The following is a 17565-nucleotide window of genomic DNA, read 5'->3' on the forward strand; positions in this document are numbered from 1 at the left end:
GTTGCCAAGTCCAGTTCAAGAAATATCTGGGGACTTTGGGCCAGGAGCAAGGGTGTGACAAGAACAAAAAGGTAAAGGTAGTCCCCTGTGCAAGCACCAGTCGTTTCTGACTCAGGGGTGACGTCGCATCATGACGTTTTCACGACAGACTTTTTTAATGGAGTGGTTTGCCATTGCCTTCCCCAGTCATCTACACTTTCCCCCCAGCGAGCTGGATACTCATTTTACCGACTTCAGAAGGATGGAAGGCTGAGTCAGCCTTGAGTCGGCTACCTGAACCCAGCTTCTGCTGGGATCAAACTCAGGGCATGAGCAGAGCTTAGGAAACTGAACTCCGAAAGGAGTTCTGGCAATCACATTTAAAGGAACTGTGTTCCTTTTAAATGTCTTCCTTCCACAGGAAAAAAATGGAGGATAGGGCACCTTCTTTGGGGTCTAATGGAATTGGGCCCTCTGGTCCAATCTTTTTGAAACTTTGGGGATGTTTTGAGGAGCGGCACTAGATGTGATGCTGAAATTTTGGTGCCTCTGTTTCAACAAACAGCCCCTCTGGAGCCCCAGATACCCACAGATCAATTCTCTATTATGCCATATGGGAATTGATCTCCTTAGGGTATAATGGAGTGCCCAGCAGATATTTCTCTCTTCCCCCCCCCCCATCTGGTTTCTGATGACCTTGAAGCAGGTGGAGGGCCTCCAAAGAGGGGGATCCCCTGTCCCCACCTACAGGCCAGGCAGTGTGGCCAAATAGGCAAATGAGCTCCTGCTGGGCTTTTTCTACAAAAAAAAAAAAAACACTGTGAAGGAACACAGAATGGCAGGATTGTTTTTAAACACAGCATTTATTTATGTCTGTATGGTATGATTTATGAGTTATTTAACTGCCTAGTTAAACGATTGCCTGCTGAATGGATCAGTGGTGCAGCAATGTTGTGGGCAAGCAGAACTCCATTGGGCTGCCTGAGAACCTGCATGCACAAAAAGCCCATTATGTTGTACTGCGCTGTTAGGAAATAATACACGGAAGTAAACCGCTGAGCAGGTTACCAAATAGAAAAATGATCCATGAAAAAACTGCCTCCCTTTCTGCAGCTAGTGAACTAAGCCTGAGCCTAAATGGCAATGCACCCCTGGATTGCATCCTAAATTATTTATTGAAGCTGCAAACATGCATTTGGATCTAACATCTTCCCCATCCAAACCAGGTTTTCTCCCCCCAGCTGACACAGAAATCCTGGATTCAAAAACAATGCTTCCCCCCCCCCCTCTCCCTCCCTACCAGTCAGGCACAATCCATCCATGTGGCAGAATGAGGTAGCAGCATTCTAAAGGGGCAGAATGGATTACGCCTCTGCTGTCTGTAGAGCGGTGGAGCACCATTTGTTAATGTCCTCCTTGCACACAAAAGCCTGCACCTGAGACCAGAAAAGCAGCTGCCAGGAGATGCTGACCTTGACAGACCAAAGGCCTAATTCAAGAGAAGGCAGCTCTGTCTGTTTTCCTCTCTGCTGCCACAGACCACTGCAGCTTCCCTTCTGGAATGGCATCAAAGGGCCACCACCCTTCAAACCACCTTTTTAGTCTTTTGCTCAACATGATCACATTTATCCGTGTGCTGTGAGAAGCTTCATCTGTTGAATCCTGTGTCTTAAAGCACTGTTGAAGGCACATGAGCAGACCAGGTGATGGGTTTTTCCCCCTTCATTGCCAGTTCATTCCCCAAGTCGCCACAGGGGTTTGGCTGGGGCTCCTACAATAATAATAATAATAATAATAATAATAATAATAATAATAGCAACAACATTTAATTTATACCCCACCCTCCCCACCAAAGCAGGCTCAGGGCAGCTCACAACATAATATAAAATACAAAGGTTACATCATAAAACAATAATCTGCAACATTATATAATTTCCTTAAAATTCCCTTAAAGCCATCTAAATAAAACCAGCAATTTCATACGATCGTACTCGGTGCCACATTTCCCAAATTTCCGATCTTACTCATATATAGATTTTATCATAACGACGGTACAGCTGGATCTGCATTAAGAAAAGGCCAGCTGAAAGAGGGTAGTCTTGCAGGCCCTACGGAACTGGGCAAGACTCCGCAGGGCCTGCACCTCCTCTGGTAATTGTAGGGTTGCCAATCCCCAGGTGGGGGCAGGGGATCCCCTTGTTTGGAGCCCCGCCCCCGCTTCAGGGTCATCAGAAAGCGGGGGGAGAGGAGGAAAACGTCTGCTGGGAACTCTATTATTCCCTATGCAGATTTATTCCCATAGAAAATAATGGAGAATCGATCCGTGGGTATCTGGGGCTCTGGGGGAGCTGTTTGTTGAGGTAGAGGCACCACATTTTCAGTACAGCATCTAATGCCTCTCCCCAACATATCCCCCAAGTTTCAAAATGATTGGATCAGGGGGTCCAATTCTATGAGCCCCAAAAGAAGGTGCCCCTATCCTTCATTATTTCCTATGGAAGGAAGGGATTGAAAAGGTGATGCCCTTTCAATGTGATGGCCAGAACTCCCTTTGGAGTTCAATGATGCTTATCACAGCCTGAATCTTGGCTCCACCCCTAATGTCTCCTGGCTCCACCCCCAAAATCCCCAGATATTTCTTAAATCGGACTTGGCAACCCTAGGTAATTGATTCCACCAGTGGGGAGCCATGAAACTTGGGGGGGTATTTGGGGGCCCTTTCCCTTGTGTTTTTCAGTTTGGCCTCCTTCAGCCGGGGATTAGCAGTAGATTTTGTGAACCTGATCTCAGCACCCTCTGGAGTACATACAACCGTTCATGGTGGCCCAGACTCAGGAAGTGATGCTGGTCCCCTTCTCTGCTGCTGTTGGCTGGGAGAGAGCTGAGTCTCTGTCATGGTGGGGCGGTCCTCATTACGCCACCCAGATCAGTTAGCGTAATAACTGGGTTGGAGCATCAGCCCTTCTCAGAGTACTGCTGATGAAGTTCCAGTGCTGTCTGTTTCAGGACTAGAGTTGACAATCCCCGGGGGGGGGGGGGGGGGGGCAGGGGATCCTCTGGTTTGGAGGCCCTCCCCCCACTTTGTGGTAATCAGAAAACGTGGGTGGGGGGAAGAAAATGTGTGCTTGGCACTCCATTATTCCCTGTGGAGACCAATTCCCTAAGGGTATAATGGAGAATTGATTCAGGGGTATCTGAGGCTCTGCGGGTGATGTGTTTTGAGGTAGAGGCACCAAATTTTCAGCATAGCATCCAGTTCCTCTCCCCCAAAATACCTTCCAAGTTTCAAAAGGATTGGACTGGGGCGGTCCCATTCTATGAGCCCCCAAAGAAGGTGCCCCTATCCTTCATTATTTCCATTGGAGGCAAAGCATTTAAAAGGTATGCAGTCCCTTAATATGTGATGGCCAGAACTCCCTTTGGAGTTATCGTGCTTGTCATACCATTGCTCCTGGCTCCACCCCCAATGTCTCGTGGCTCCACCCCCAAAGTCCTCAGTTATTTCTTGAATTGGACTTAGCGACCCTATTCAGGAGTAGAACCTGAGGGCACCCAATGAAGCAACAGATTCAGAATGGACCAAAGGAAGTAATGCACTCAATAAGTGATTCAGATGCAGAATGTTATGATGACCACACAAGCACAGGCAAAAGGGAACTCTTACCTATTCAAGGAGAATGGGTCCGTCAGTAGCTGCTAGTTATGGTGACTGAAGGGGAATTGGCTCAATCAGAGGCAGCACATTGTTGAATGAGTGCCAGTGGTGGCGGCAACCTCGTAGGAAGGCCTCAGCCTCTAGGCTCTTTTGTTGGCCCTCCAGAGGCACTGCTTGGCCCATGCGTCAGACAGGATAGTGGACTATGTGGATCACTGGTCTGACCCAGCCAGGCTCTTCTGATGTTCTTAACAGCTGCAGCTGCTCCAGTCTGGCCCGAGTTTTAAAGCATTTTAAAGAAACATTCCCACCTGGTGTCACAAAGAGAACCAAAAGCATAAAGGCCATAGAACACCGTCCCTATGAAGAAAACATAAAGAGTTGGGAGCTTTTTAGTTTAGGAGAAAAAGATAACTGGGGGGGGGCATGGTTTATAAAATGATGCAGGATGTATTCATTTTTGGGGGTGGGGAGGGAAACAAATTGCATTTTTATTACTAATAGTCACAGGATTGCAGAGCACTGTGGAACTTGCTGTGTTGAGTTCCCATGGGCTGCAGGCTTAGCTCGCTGGACATTCAATTGCACCGCTGTTGATGCCATCAATGATGTCGTGGGGATGTCTCCCATCAATATTGCAGCCAGCGGACTGTGCTGTTCCCAGGATCTCCTTAATGGGTCCAGAGAGCTCCCAGGCCAAGGATCTGTGCCACAGCTGCCTAGCAATGCTCACAGCCGCCCTGAGTCCGCTTGCGGAGAGGGCGGGATATAAATGTAAAGTAATAAATAAATAAATAAATAAATAAACAGTCTCATCAAAGCTGATGTTGCCACCGTGCTTAATGTCCTTTTGCTTCTTGCGTTCATAGGGTGGCTCCTTCAGAGCTCTGATGATCAAGGCAGAGGCTGATGGGACCCCTTCGATCGGAGCCTGCCTGTTCTGGATGGTCAGCTTCACAGTGATCCGCAGCCCTTTCCAGTCACCTGTGGCTTTGGCAATGTCATCCCCAACCTTTTTGGGAGACAAACCCAAGGATCCAATTTTAGGAGCCAAAGCAAAAGTGGCACCAAATTCACCTCCCGTGTATCTCAACTTTAATCTCGTAGGGGTCGAATTTGGGCGGCATGGCGTTGCAAAGAGGGCCAGGCTAAGCACCAGAAAGGATGGCAACGGAGAGAGGGAGCAACAATATAGGGTTGCCAAGTCCAATTCAAAAAATATCTGGGGACTTTGGGGGTGGAGCCAGGAGACTTTGGAGTGGAGGCAGGAGACATTGGGAGTGGAGCCAGGAACAAGGATGTGACAAGCATAATTGAACTCCAAGGGAGTTCTGGCCATCACATTTAAAGGGACAGCACACCTTTTTAAATGCTTTTTTCCCATAGGAAATAATGAAGGATAGGGGCACCATCTTTTGCGGCTCATAGAATTGGACCCCCTGGTTCAATCGTTTTGAAACTTGGGGGGTATTTTGGGGAGAGGCACTAGATGCTATACTAAAAATTTGGTGCCTCTACCTCAAAACATATCCCCCCCAGAGCCCCCAATACCCGCGGATCAATTCCCCATTATTTCCTATGGGAATCGTTCTCCATAGGGAATAATAGAGTGCCCAGTAGACATTTCCCTCTTCCCTTCACGCTTTCTAAAGCGGGGGGAGGGCCTCCAAACGAGGGAATCCCCTGCCCCCTCCCTCCCCCTCTCACACAAATACTTACTGGGTCTTGTTCCCACAGAACTTTACTTGATCTGAAAACAAAAGCAAAACAAAGGGAGGGGCCGTTCTCCGAAGCCCTTCCTGTTTCCTGCTTCCTGCTCAGCCTTAAAGGCACATCTTTTAAAAACGGACCTGCAGGAGCTCTAAAACTACATGGTGACTGTGAGGGGCGGGGCTTCCCCCGCCAGCCAGCTGGCTGGGGGTGGGGAGAAGCCTGTAAAAACCGGGGATCCCTCCGCTGGGACCTGGGGATTGGGAAGCCTACAACAATAACTCCCTTTCTGCCATAAAGATGGCAAGAGACGTGCTGGATATATTCATGTACAGAAGAAGAAGACTGCAGATTTATACCCTGCCCTTCTCTCTGAATCAGAGACTCAGAGCGGCTTACAATCTCCTTTATCTTCTCCCCCCACAACAGACACCCTGTGAGGTGGGTGGGGCTGAGAGAGCTCTCACAGCAGCTGCCCTTTCAAGGACAACTACGAAAGCTCTGGCTGACCCAAGGCCATTCCAGCAGCAGCTGCAAGTGGAGGAGAGGGGAATCAAACCCAGTTCTCCCAGATAAGAGTCCGCGCACTCAACCACTACACCAAACTGGCGTTTTTTCTCCTCTTCCTATAATACTAGAACTCAGCCGTGCCCAATGAATGGATAAGCAGTAGTTGAAGGACAAATTAAAAGGAATTATTTTTCACACAACATGCTTATGAGGCTCGCTGCCAGAGGATGTGGTAGCAGCCAGTTGCTTAGGTGGCTTTGAAAGGAATGAAGACCAGATCTGACAGGGTCAAAGACTATTTGTGGCTGATATGCATGGGCTGCTTCCACTTGAAAGTTTTGCCCTTACTGGGCACCTTTTTGGAGAATCTCTGCAACGTTTCCCCCCTAATATTCCGCTTTTGGTTTCCCCCTGCTTTGTTGTGATCCTTTCCTTCCTTCAGCGCCCCCATGATGGCCATTTCCTCGTGCCGCCAATTTCCTTCAGACATTTAAAATCAGAAATTGCTAGAGCAAAACAGTGCAATGACATTATAATGATCTACTGCCACTATGCAGTCATCAGCTTTCATTCCTTAAAAGACTTAAGTCTCTAGCCACGTGAGGCTGCCAACTCCAGGCTGGGAAATTTCCGGAGATTTTGGGGTATGGCCCAGAGAGGGATCTCAGCAGGGCATAATGCCATCAGGTCCACCACCCAAAACAGCCATATTCTCCAGGGAAACGAATCACTGCCAGCTGGAGATCAGCTCTAATTCCAGAGAGCTCCAGGCACTACCTGGAAGCTGGTAACCCTACAAACAGGTCCTGCCCTGGTAGGGTTACAAGCAATGGTCTAGGAAATTCCTGGAGTGTGCCTGGGAAGGGTGGAATCTGGGGAAGGGAAGGAGCTTATCAGGGGTGTTATGTCACTCTAGACTTCCATTTATCTGAAACTCTATGGTATATTATAGAATCCACCCTCCGAAGCTGACACTTCCTCTGGGGAACTGATCTCTGTGGGCTGGAGAGCCATTGTAATTCTGGGAGATCTGCTGACCCCTCCTGCAAATTAGTAAACCTGTCCTCTTCTCTGCCGGATCCTTGCAGGCTCCAACCCTGACCCTCCAGGTTCTGCTTTTAACTCCACCCAGGGCTTTTTGTTGTTGTTGTTGTTGTTGTTGTTGTTGTTGTTGAGCAGGAACACCCAGGAATGCAGTTCTGGCTGACTTGGGTGTCAGAGGGTATGGCCTAATAGGCAAATGAGTTCCTGCTGGGCTTTTTCTTCAAAAAAAGCCCTGGCTCCGCTCTTTCCAAACTCAACTGGGCCAGCCCCACCCACCAGCCCAGTCAATATTCTTTTAAATATTTACTTGACCAATGGCTGTGAGCTTCTGCAACTGGAGGGAGCATTTGATTAAGTGGGGGGGAGTTGTTGGGGTTTTTTGCTTCTCCTTAGGTTTGAGCCTATTTCCTTCCAGGGCTGGGCCCCTGCTGCTTTTAGCTGTATGTATCCCTTTCCCCCTCCTTCACCTTCTGCATTAACAAATGTAGAGGAGAGAGAGAGAGAGAAGTGGGAGCCAGAGGGGGGCTCTGGAAGCACTTCCTCCTTCACTTCCATTCCTCACACACACACACCCCCCCTTCAAAAGACAGAATGCCAGGGGTCTCTCCAGTTCCATTTGCACGCTGCCGGCCTGTCTCTCTCCCCCCCTCCCCCCTCCCCAGGCTGAGTGGCTTATTATGCATTCTCAGCACAAGCCATACAGGCACTCAGAGCTATTTCATAAGTGCCGTAAATATAAAAGAGAGAGATGCAGCAGGGAGGGGGGCGAATGCTGAAAATACTGGAAATGATTTCTTTTTTTTGAAAACTGCATGTTTGCATGGGGCTAGCGGATCTATTGCATTTGGGTCGGGACCACAGCAGTGCATGTTGGTTCCTGCCAAGGAAGTGTGATCTGGTGAGACACGTGTAAAGACCAAATGATCTGCCTTCTCTGTTTGTGACTTGCTGGATGATGATGTCCGGATGATGACGAAGACTGGTAATAGCGGGATCCAACGCAGCTCTTCCGCATGCAGCTGGCACGGCATTTTCTGGAGGGACCGGCTTACACCGCAAGCTAGAGCATTGTGCGCAGAAAGGGACACGTGCACAAAATGGGTTTTTGCATTTGTGCAAAGGCCTGTGTGTCTCCTGCACAGGCCTGGGGACTCCGTGAACTGTACAACTACTTGCACAAGCAATTGCAGAGCATCACTAGCTGCCCATTTCTTTTCACAGTTTTAAGGCCATCTATGTATGAAAAACTTGGGTGGATTCGTATATTTATTTATATCCCACTTTTATCCAACTAGTGGAGACCCAAAGTAATTTACAACATCTTTCTTCCCCCCCCCTTCCCTTTTCTCACAACAACTCTTTGAGGTAGGTTAGGCTTGCAGAGCATGACAGGCTCTGAAGCTGCCATCTCTTCCAGGGGAACTGATCTCTCTATTACCTGGAGACCGCCAGTTGCCATTCCAGCGGAACACCAGGCAACCCTAGTGCTTCACCCCATCCAACCTGATGGGAAAACATGATTCTAAAAAAGGTTTTAAACAATGCGATGCATTTTACATCTGAGTAACAAGGATGAGGAACACTTCTGGGTAGCAGTGTGTGTGAACAAGATCTTGGGGTATGGGTGGAGTGGTGGACCAGCAACCAGTGTGATGCAGCGACAAAAAAACCTAATGTGATCTTGGCAGAGGCATAACATTCAAATTGCAAGCTATCATAGTCCCTCTGTACACTGGAGTATTGAGTGCAGTTCTGGAGGCTTCACTTCAGGAAGGACGTGGACATAGGAGAGCGACAAAGATGATCAGGGGCCTGGAGACCAAACCCAGTAAGGAAAGGCTGAGGAACTTGGGAATGTTCAGTCTGGAGAAGATGAGGTTGAGGGGAGACATGAGCACTCTCTTTTTAAAGTATTTGAAGGGTTGGCACTTAGAAGAGGGCAGGGAATTGTTCCTGTTGGCAGCAGAGGAGAGGACTCGCAATGGTGGGTTTAAATTAAAGGTAGGAAGGTACCGGCTGGATATTGGGAAAAACATTTTTATAGCAAGAGTTGTTCAACCAGTGGAATCAGCTCCCTTGGACTCCCCTCACTGGCAGTCTTTAAGCAGCAGCTGGACAAACACTCACCAGGGATGCTCTAGGCTGATCCTGCACTGAGCAGGGGATTGGACTGGATGGGCTGCATGGCTCCTTCCAACTCTCTGATTCTAGACAAACATATAAAAAGGACAGTTTCCTTCACTGTCTTAATCTTGTGAGGAAGAAGCAGAGGCAACTCTGCCATCGAATATTCCTTGCTCATTTTAGGCGCCTGATCAATGGCATTGGCCGTTATTTATTTATTTGAAATATTTCTATGCATCTTTCTCCTCAACAAATAATATAGACCACGATATACCAAGACTGTCTCACCCTCTTGTTCGATTCCACTCATTCTGAGCACATGGAAGCATGTGAGATTGTCCTGAGTAGTGACTCTCCCACTGTGTGGGCGCAAAATCTGAGAATCTCTGCAATGTGAAGTGAGCCACCCTGTGGAATGCCCCCTTTGTGCAGATGCCAGGGAGCAAGGAAGAAGGGGTCCAGCTCATCACGAGTTCTCCACATCCTTGAACAGAAGGAGTCCATTCTTCAAAGGGCTTCTTGGTTTCTCAGATTCAGAACTGTCTCCTCTGACTGGCAGCAGCAGTTCTGCAGGGAGGGGCCACAACTTCATGGGAGAGTCCCTGCTTGTCACTTGATGTGCTAAAGCTCCCCACTTTAGTCCCCTGACATCTCCAGCTAGAAGCAGCTGGTAGGAGGAGGTGATCGGAAAGTGACCTCTGCATAAAACCTTGGGAAATCACTCTCAGTCTGCCAACCTCCTGCTACGTAGGATCTGCAGATTTCCTGATGCTACAACTGATCTACAGGCTCACAGATTTTGAGTCCAGTAGCAACTTTAAGATCAACAAAAATTTATTAATGGTATGAGCTTTTGTGTGCACACATTTCTTCAGGTACATAGAAACAGAAGCTAACATTTCATATATATAAACACACACACACACACACATATAAATAACAACACACTATTCAAAACATGAAACACTAAAATATAGAGGATGTTTAGCCCTCTCCTTGGTAAGTGTAGGCAGATGCCTCTACGAAGAAGAAGGAGGAAGAAGATCTCTCACAATCTCCTTTACCTTCCTCCCCCACAACAAACACCCTGTGAGGTGGGTGCTGAGAGGACTCTCATAGCAGTTGCCCTTTCAAGGACAACTCCTACAAGACCTATGGCTGACCCAAGGCCATTCCAGCAGGTGCAAGAGGAGGAGTGGGGAATCAAATCCAGTTCTCCCAGATAAGAGTCCCACAACAACAAATTAACATACAACTTAATGAAGATGTTCTGACATATGCAAAGACTAAATAGCAATAAAAGCCAAGGTCACAATATGTTTGGATTTAATTACAAGAAAAAAACCAGTGGAGCAATAGATATGGCAAAGCAAGAGGCTCATGTGTAAAAGTACCTTTCTTAATTGTTAAGAGTAATTGAGACTCCGCTGTTAAGTACCATTCATTTCTTCTCAAGCATGGAGTTAGCTGACAGCATCCTTTCCTTTAAGGTGAGGTGCTGTGTTATGTCAGAGGAACACATTTCAATATTCACTGCATCGCATGACATTCACTATTCCAATATACTATTCCAAAAAACAAAATACACTAAAATACAAAGGATGTTTAGCCCTTCTTGGTAAGTATACATATGTAAAGACTGAATGAGTTTAGAATATGTAATGAGATAAGAAAGCAACATCCCTGTTAAGTCCTGGGTAGTGTTATAATAATCAGGCATTCAGCAACTTTGGTCTCCAGACTGTAGAGAGCAGTTCCCCTGCAGAGTGCTTTGGAGGGTGGACTCTATGGCATTATCCCCTGCTGAGGCCCTTTCGCTCGCCAGCCGTTGCAACCCAGGTCTATGGAGAGCTACTGCTTGTCTAAGTAGACAATACTGACCTTGATAAGGCAGCTTCAGTGTGCTCAGGGGGACAGTGAGGGAGAAGGGCCAGATTCCAGGGGCTTTGGGGACTTCTGTGGCCATAAGCTGGCACTGCCGTTACTCTCCCTCCCCTCCCAATATTGATAGTTCTGGGACAGCGACTAAGATGCCTGAGGTGCCTGAGGCGCCCAGATCCAGCCATACTTCGAGACAGATGCCATCAAGGAGGCTCTGATGCGCCCGGTGCCTCCTGCATCCAATAAAGGGCAAAGACTGAGATGGAAGGAAGAGGCCATCAATGTGTGTGTCTTGCTGGGGCTTCAGGGGAGGTGCTTTTTCCCCCTTTCTTCTCACACAAGGCCAGCAATGAAATTAAAGGTAATTGTGAGGGCTGAAGATTCAATAAAAAACCCAGGGAGGATGTCAGGTGAGGGTAGGGGCTGCTTCGCCATTTCTGTAAATTGAACAGATGTTCCCTGCCGGTGCCAATAATCAGTTACTGATGACGCTGTTAAGCAAACAGCACCGAGCCTGCCTCAGGTGCTCTGGTGCTGATAGGGGACATCTGTTACCACCACCTTTGAACCATTTTCAACAAGGAGCTGGGGGAGGGAGCTGGGGGAGGGGGCTGGGTGGGCCTCTCTCTCTCTCTCTCTCTCAGACGGGGTTTAATGAGACCTGGTGCTGTTAAGTCGAGTTAACCATCCGCTGCCTTTCCTGATGCTTCAGGGAAGCAAAAAGGCGGCCTTGTGGGCCAGGCAGGGCACCTCTCTGACACTCATCTGCTGCAAGGGAAGTTCAGGCCTGAGGGGGGGGTGGCGGGGGAGAGAGCCGGGGAAAGCAAGCCTTGGCTTCCTGGCTGGCGTTGACTTTGGTGGGATTGCTAGGTGGGGAAATTCCTGACAATTTGGGGGTGCAGCCCGGGAAGGGTGGATTTGAGGAGGGGAGAGACCTCAGCAGGGCACAAGGCCATGCAGTCTACCTTCCAAAGCAGCCATTTTCTGCAGGAGAACTGATCTCTGCATTCTGGAGATCAGCTGTAATCCCAGGAGGTCTCTAGACCCCACCTGACAATGCTACAAAGAAGGCTGCTTGCTTCCACAGGGGAATTTCCCCCTTAAAATCGGCAGCAGGAAGAAGAAGATATTGGATTCATATAGGGTTGCCAAGTCCAATTCAAGAAATATCTGGGGACTTTGGGGGTGGAGCCAGGAGACATTAGGGGTGGAGCCAAGATCAAGGCTGTGACAAGCATAATTGAACTCCAAAGAGAGTTCTGGCCATCACATTTAAAGGGACGGCACACCTTTCAATTCCTTCTAGGGTTGCCCAGGTGGGGGCAGGGGATCCCCCGGTTTGGAGGCCCTCCCCCCGCTTCAGGGTCGTCAGAAAGCGGGGGGGAGGGGAGGGGAATGTCTGCTGGGAACTCTGTTATTCCCTATGGAGATTTATTCCCATAGAAAATCATGGAGAATTGATCCGTGGGTATCTGGGACTCTGGGGGGGCTGTTTCTTGAGGCAGAGGCACCAAATGTTCAATACAGCCTCTAGTGCCTCTCCCCAAAATATCCCCCAAGTTTCAAAAAGATTGGACCAGGGGGTCCAATTCTATGAGCCCCAAAAGAAGGTGCCCCTATCCTTCATTACTTCCTATGGGAGGAAGGAATTGAAAAGGTGTCCCTTTAAATGTGATGGCCAGAACTCCCTTTGGAGTTCAATGATGCTTGTCACAGCCTTGATCTTGGCTCTGCCCCTAATGTCTCCTGGCTCCACCCCCAAAGTTTCCCGGCTCCACCCCCAAAGTCCCCAGATATTTCTTAAATTGGACTTGGCAACCCTAATTCCTTCCTTCCATAGGAAATAATGACGTTTTTTGAGGCAGAGGCCCCAAATTTGTAGTGTAGCATCTGGTGCCTCTCCCCAAAATACCCTCCAAGTTTCAAAAAGATTGGACCAGGGGGTCCAATTCTATGTGCCCCAAAAGAAGGTGCCCCTATCCTTCATTATTCCCTATGGAAGGAAGGCATTTAAAAGGTGTTCAGTCCCTTGAAATGGGATTGCCAGAACTCCCTTGGAGTTCAATTGTGCTTGTCACAACCTTGCTCCTGGCTCCACCCCCAAAGTCTCCCGGCTCCACCCCCAAAGTCCCCAGATATTTCTTGAATTGGACTTGGCAACCCTAAGCAGCTCACAATCTCCTTTCCCTTCCTCCCCCACAACAGACCCCCTGTGAGGTGGGTGGGGCTGGAGAGGGCTCTCACAGCAGCTGCCCTTTCAAGGACAACCTCTGCCAGAGCTATGGCTGACCCAAGGCCATTCCAGCAGGTGCAAGTGGAAGAGTGGGGAATCAAACCTGGTTCTCCCAGATAAGAGTCCGCACACTTAACCACTACATCAAACTGGCTCTCCAGTTTGGTATAGAAGACACATCGGTGCAGATCCATGGGAGCATCCAAGCAATGCCATGCCCAATCTGAGCACAATTTGTCCGCCTCCTGTATTTTTTCCTCTTGAAGTGGCATGAAAAACAAACCAAATTTCCCTGACCTGGATAGCCCAGGCAAGCTCAATCTCATCTGATCTTGGAAGCTAAACAGGGCCAACTTTGGCAAGTACTTGGATGGGAGTTGGAATACCCGCAGCTGGGAGGCAGGGGCAGGCTTTATTCAGCCACCTCCTTGAATATCCTCCAGGCCCCCAGTAGGGATCAGTCACCAGAGGTTGCATGACTTCCAGGTGCACACACACATACACTGAAATACACAAATACCAAAGTGAAGAAAAATCAACCAACTTGATTTTGGCTCAAAGGGGAAGCTGCAAGGTGGTTGTGAGCAGAAATCCCACTCTTTTTTGCTACAGGGAGAGGAACAGAGCTAAGCCTGAATCTGTTAGGGTTGCCAGTCTCCATGTGGGGCCTGGAAATCTCCTGGAATTTCAACTGATCTCCAGATAGAATCATAGAATTGGAAGGGAACTCCACGGTCATCTAGTCCAACCCCCTGCACAATGCAGGAAACCCACAAATACCTACCCCAAATTCACAGGATCTTCATTGCTGTCAGATGGCCATCTAGCCTCTGTTTAAAAACTCCAAGGAAGGAGAGCCCACCACCTCCCAAGGAGGAAGCCTGTTCCACTGAGGAACCGCTCTAACGGTCAGGAAGTTCTTCCTAATGTTGAGCCGGAAACTCTTTTGATTTCATTTCAACCCATTGGTTCTGGTCCTACCTTCTGAGGCCACAGAAAACAATTCCACACCATCCTCTCTATGACAGCCCTTCAAGTACTTGAAGATGGTGATCATATCACATCCCAGGGTGTTTTGCAGAGCTGGGTACCAAGATTGGTGGATGAAAATGCCTTCTTCCTTTCTGTTAAATTTGTGCTGGTGTTTGTAAATCTCAATAGCTTCTCTGTTCAGGCAGGTATGATAATGTGAGACCAATCTTGGTACCCAGCTCTGCAAAACACCCTACAGACTATAAATTGCAGAAAGTCACAGAACAACCAGCACATTCAACAGAACAATCAGCACAGTCAACAACCATCTTCCTTATCTTCACACCCCTTCCAACCCTCCCAGCATTTAACACAGAACAATGGTCACATTCGACAGCCAGTTTCCTTATCACTACCCTTCCAGGAAGCCCCACCAAACAATGGGCACATCCACAAACCAATTGCCCTTTCACCACACCCCCTCCAGCCTAGAAATAGCAGCTCTCCAGCAGCCCTGGCCCCACTCAATGCACAGCAGCCAAGAAGGTCAGAGCGCCTGCTCCGGCTGCAACGCCACTGAGGATGTTCTCCGCAGCTGAGAACGAAACGTCTGGAAGGAAAACTTTCTCCAGTAGAACACGGCACTTGAGCCCGAAAGATTCTACAAACCCTAATGATGTTACCAGCTGTGAAAACCTGAAATCTTTGAGGTATAAGTGTTTGTGTGCACACTTCTTCAGATCTGGTTACATATCTGATGAAGCGTGCATGTATAGGAAAGCTCATATCCTGAATAAAACTTTGTTGGTCTGAAAGTTGCTACTGGATTCAAACTTTATTTTGCTGGATCTCACAGCTCATGACCTGAGGCAAGCCCTCTTCTTGGCAGCTCAGCCTCTTTTGTGCTTCTGCAGTCTTGGGAAGCTTCCTTATACTGACGCAGGCCATTTGCCTACTGAGGTCATTCTTCGCTATTCTGACTGGGGGCAGCTCTCCAGGGTCTCAGGGGGAGGTCTTTCACATCACCCACTAGCTGGAGAGGGCAGGATTTGAACCGAAGACTTTTTAGAAGATTTATACCCTGCCATTCTCTTTGAATCTCAGAGTCTTAGAGTGGCTTACAATCTCCTTTACCTTCCCCCCACACACACACACACAACATACACCCTGTGAGGTGGGTGGGGCTGAGAGAGCTTTTACAAGCAGCTGCCCTTTCAAGGACAACTCCTATGAGAGCAATGGCGGATGCAAGGCCATTCTAGCAGCTGCAAGTGGAGAGTCAAACCCTGTTCTCCCAGATAAGAGTCTGCGCATTCATCCACTACACCAAACTGACTTTTTACTTGCAAAGGAGATTCTCTCATATGCTCTTGTTGCATTCTTTTGGAACAGATCAGAGTGAGGCAGTTAGGGCTTTCTTATGATCAAATCAAGCACATTTTGAACATATGAAGCTGCCTTATACTGAATCAGACATTTGGTCCATCAAAGTCAGTATTGTCTTCTCAGACTGGCAGCAGCTCTCCAGGGTCTCAAGCTGAGGTTTTTCACACCTATTTGCCTGAACCCTTTTTTGGAGATGCCAGGGATTGAACCTGGGACCTTCTGCTTCCCAAGCAGATGCTCTACCACTGAGCCACTGTCCCTCCCCTAAACAAGGTGTTTTGTTAACAAACAAGGTGTTTCAGTGTTTGCAGTATTTATATGGTAAAAATAATAAGAACATAAGAGAAGCCATGTTGGATCAGGCCAATGGCCCATCCAGTCCAACACTCTGTGTCACACAGTGGCCAATATATGTGTGTGTGTGTATATGTTACATATATATACTAGTATGTTATCCTTACTCCAAGAAGCTCAGGGCAGCATACATAATTCTCCCTTCCTCTATTTCAGTTTCACAACATCCCTGTGAGGCTGGTTAGGAAGAAAGAGAATGATTGGCCCAAGGTTACCTGGTCCCTTGTATGGATTAAAAACTCTTTAATGAAGCAGAGGGTATGAATAAATGGACAGGGCAGTTCTTGCAATGGAGGGAAGTAAGCAGTGGGGTCCTACAAGGACTGGTACTGGGGACGATGTCAGTTATTTTGCTCATAAATGATCTTCAGCTGGGGATACGTAGTGTAGTAGCCAAATTTGCAGATGACACAATATTATTCAGGATGGTGAAAACCAAGACTAATGTGATAAGCTCTAGGAGGATTTTCACAAATTGGGTGAGTGGGCAATAATGTGGCATTTGAAGTTCAGTGTAGGTAAGAGTAAGGTAACGCACACTGGAACAAATAATCACTATACTAATGGGTTCTAAACTTCCTGAGACTGAGCAGAAAAGATATCTTGTTTGGTGTAGTGGTTAAATGAGCAGACTCTTCTCTGGGAGAACCGGGTTTGATTCCCAACTCCTCCACTTGCAGCTGTCAGAATGGCCTTGGGTCAGCCAAAGCTCTGGCAGAGGTTGTCCTTGAAGGGCAGCTTCTGGGAGAGCTCTCTCAGCCCCACCACCTCACAGGGTGTCTGTTGTGAGGGGGGAAGGTAAAGGAGATTGTAAGCCGGCTCTGAGACTCTGAGATTCAGAATAAGGGCAGGGTATAAATATAATATCCTCTACTCCTTCTTTGTATCATTGTGGATAGCTCAATGAAAATGTTGATGCAATGTTGAGCAGCAGAGAAAAAGATAAATTCTATATAGGGAATTATTAAGAAAAGAATGGAAAATCAAACAGCCAAGACTTCTGGGGCTGGAAAATGCCGAGCTGAATTGCTTCTCAGAAGGGGAGCAAGCTGGAACTTCTGTTCGGGGTAGTGGAAGGCAATCTAATGCCTACTGCCTACTTTTCTCAGTCAGAGATCAGTCCAAGACATGCACAGGAAACTTTGAGGAGATTTACCTTGGCTAAAAGGGAGTCCCGGGGGGGGGCTCCTTTGAAACCTTGAGGGGTCTCTGGAGATGAGTTGCATTTTTATCATCTGCAGAAGTTTCCAGAGTCATTTATTTGACATAAGCTCGACAGGATCCTAATCTTCTTTGATACTGATAAACATCTAAAGCTATACAAGACCGGTGTTGATCTGGATAACTACAGAAAAGGTACAGATTGCTATCTTTCATTCCAGGACTAATTAAAGTTAAACAAAATAAAATCAAAAGGTGGGAAAATGAAATCTAGAAAGCTTAGAAGAAGAAGGGGCGAAATTTGGACTTTGTAAATTTAAAGGACAGTGCAAAAAAGTGGAAAGGAATTTATTGTTTTGTCTACTTGCGGTTTTGGAGAAAAAGCCCCATCGTCATAGATTTGCAGCTCCCACAGCCAACACAGGAAATACGTCAAGTATCGTGAGATCTCTCTACCAGCGAAAACGGGATTTGGTGGCAAGCAAAGCAGGAAGTATCGGATGGAAAAGGGAAATCATTGACGCAGCCAGCCTATTCTAGGACTATAATATCATAG

General features: G+C 47.7%; 1 pseudogene; it reads right to left on the reverse strand.

The window, feature by feature from the left end:
• Positions 1 to 4112: 4112 nt before the first annotated feature.
• On the reverse strand, positions 4113 to 4776 carry LOC132587600 (large ribosomal subunit protein uL11-like; annotated as a pseudogene).
• Positions 4777 to 17565: the final 12789 nt, after the last annotated feature.

This window comes from Heteronotia binoei, chromosome 19 (assembly GCF_032191835.1).
Source record: "Heteronotia binoei isolate CCM8104 ecotype False Entrance Well chromosome 19, APGP_CSIRO_Hbin_v1, whole genome shotgun sequence".
Taxonomy (NCBI): Eukaryota; Metazoa; Chordata; class Lepidosauria; order Squamata; family Gekkonidae; genus Heteronotia; species Heteronotia binoei.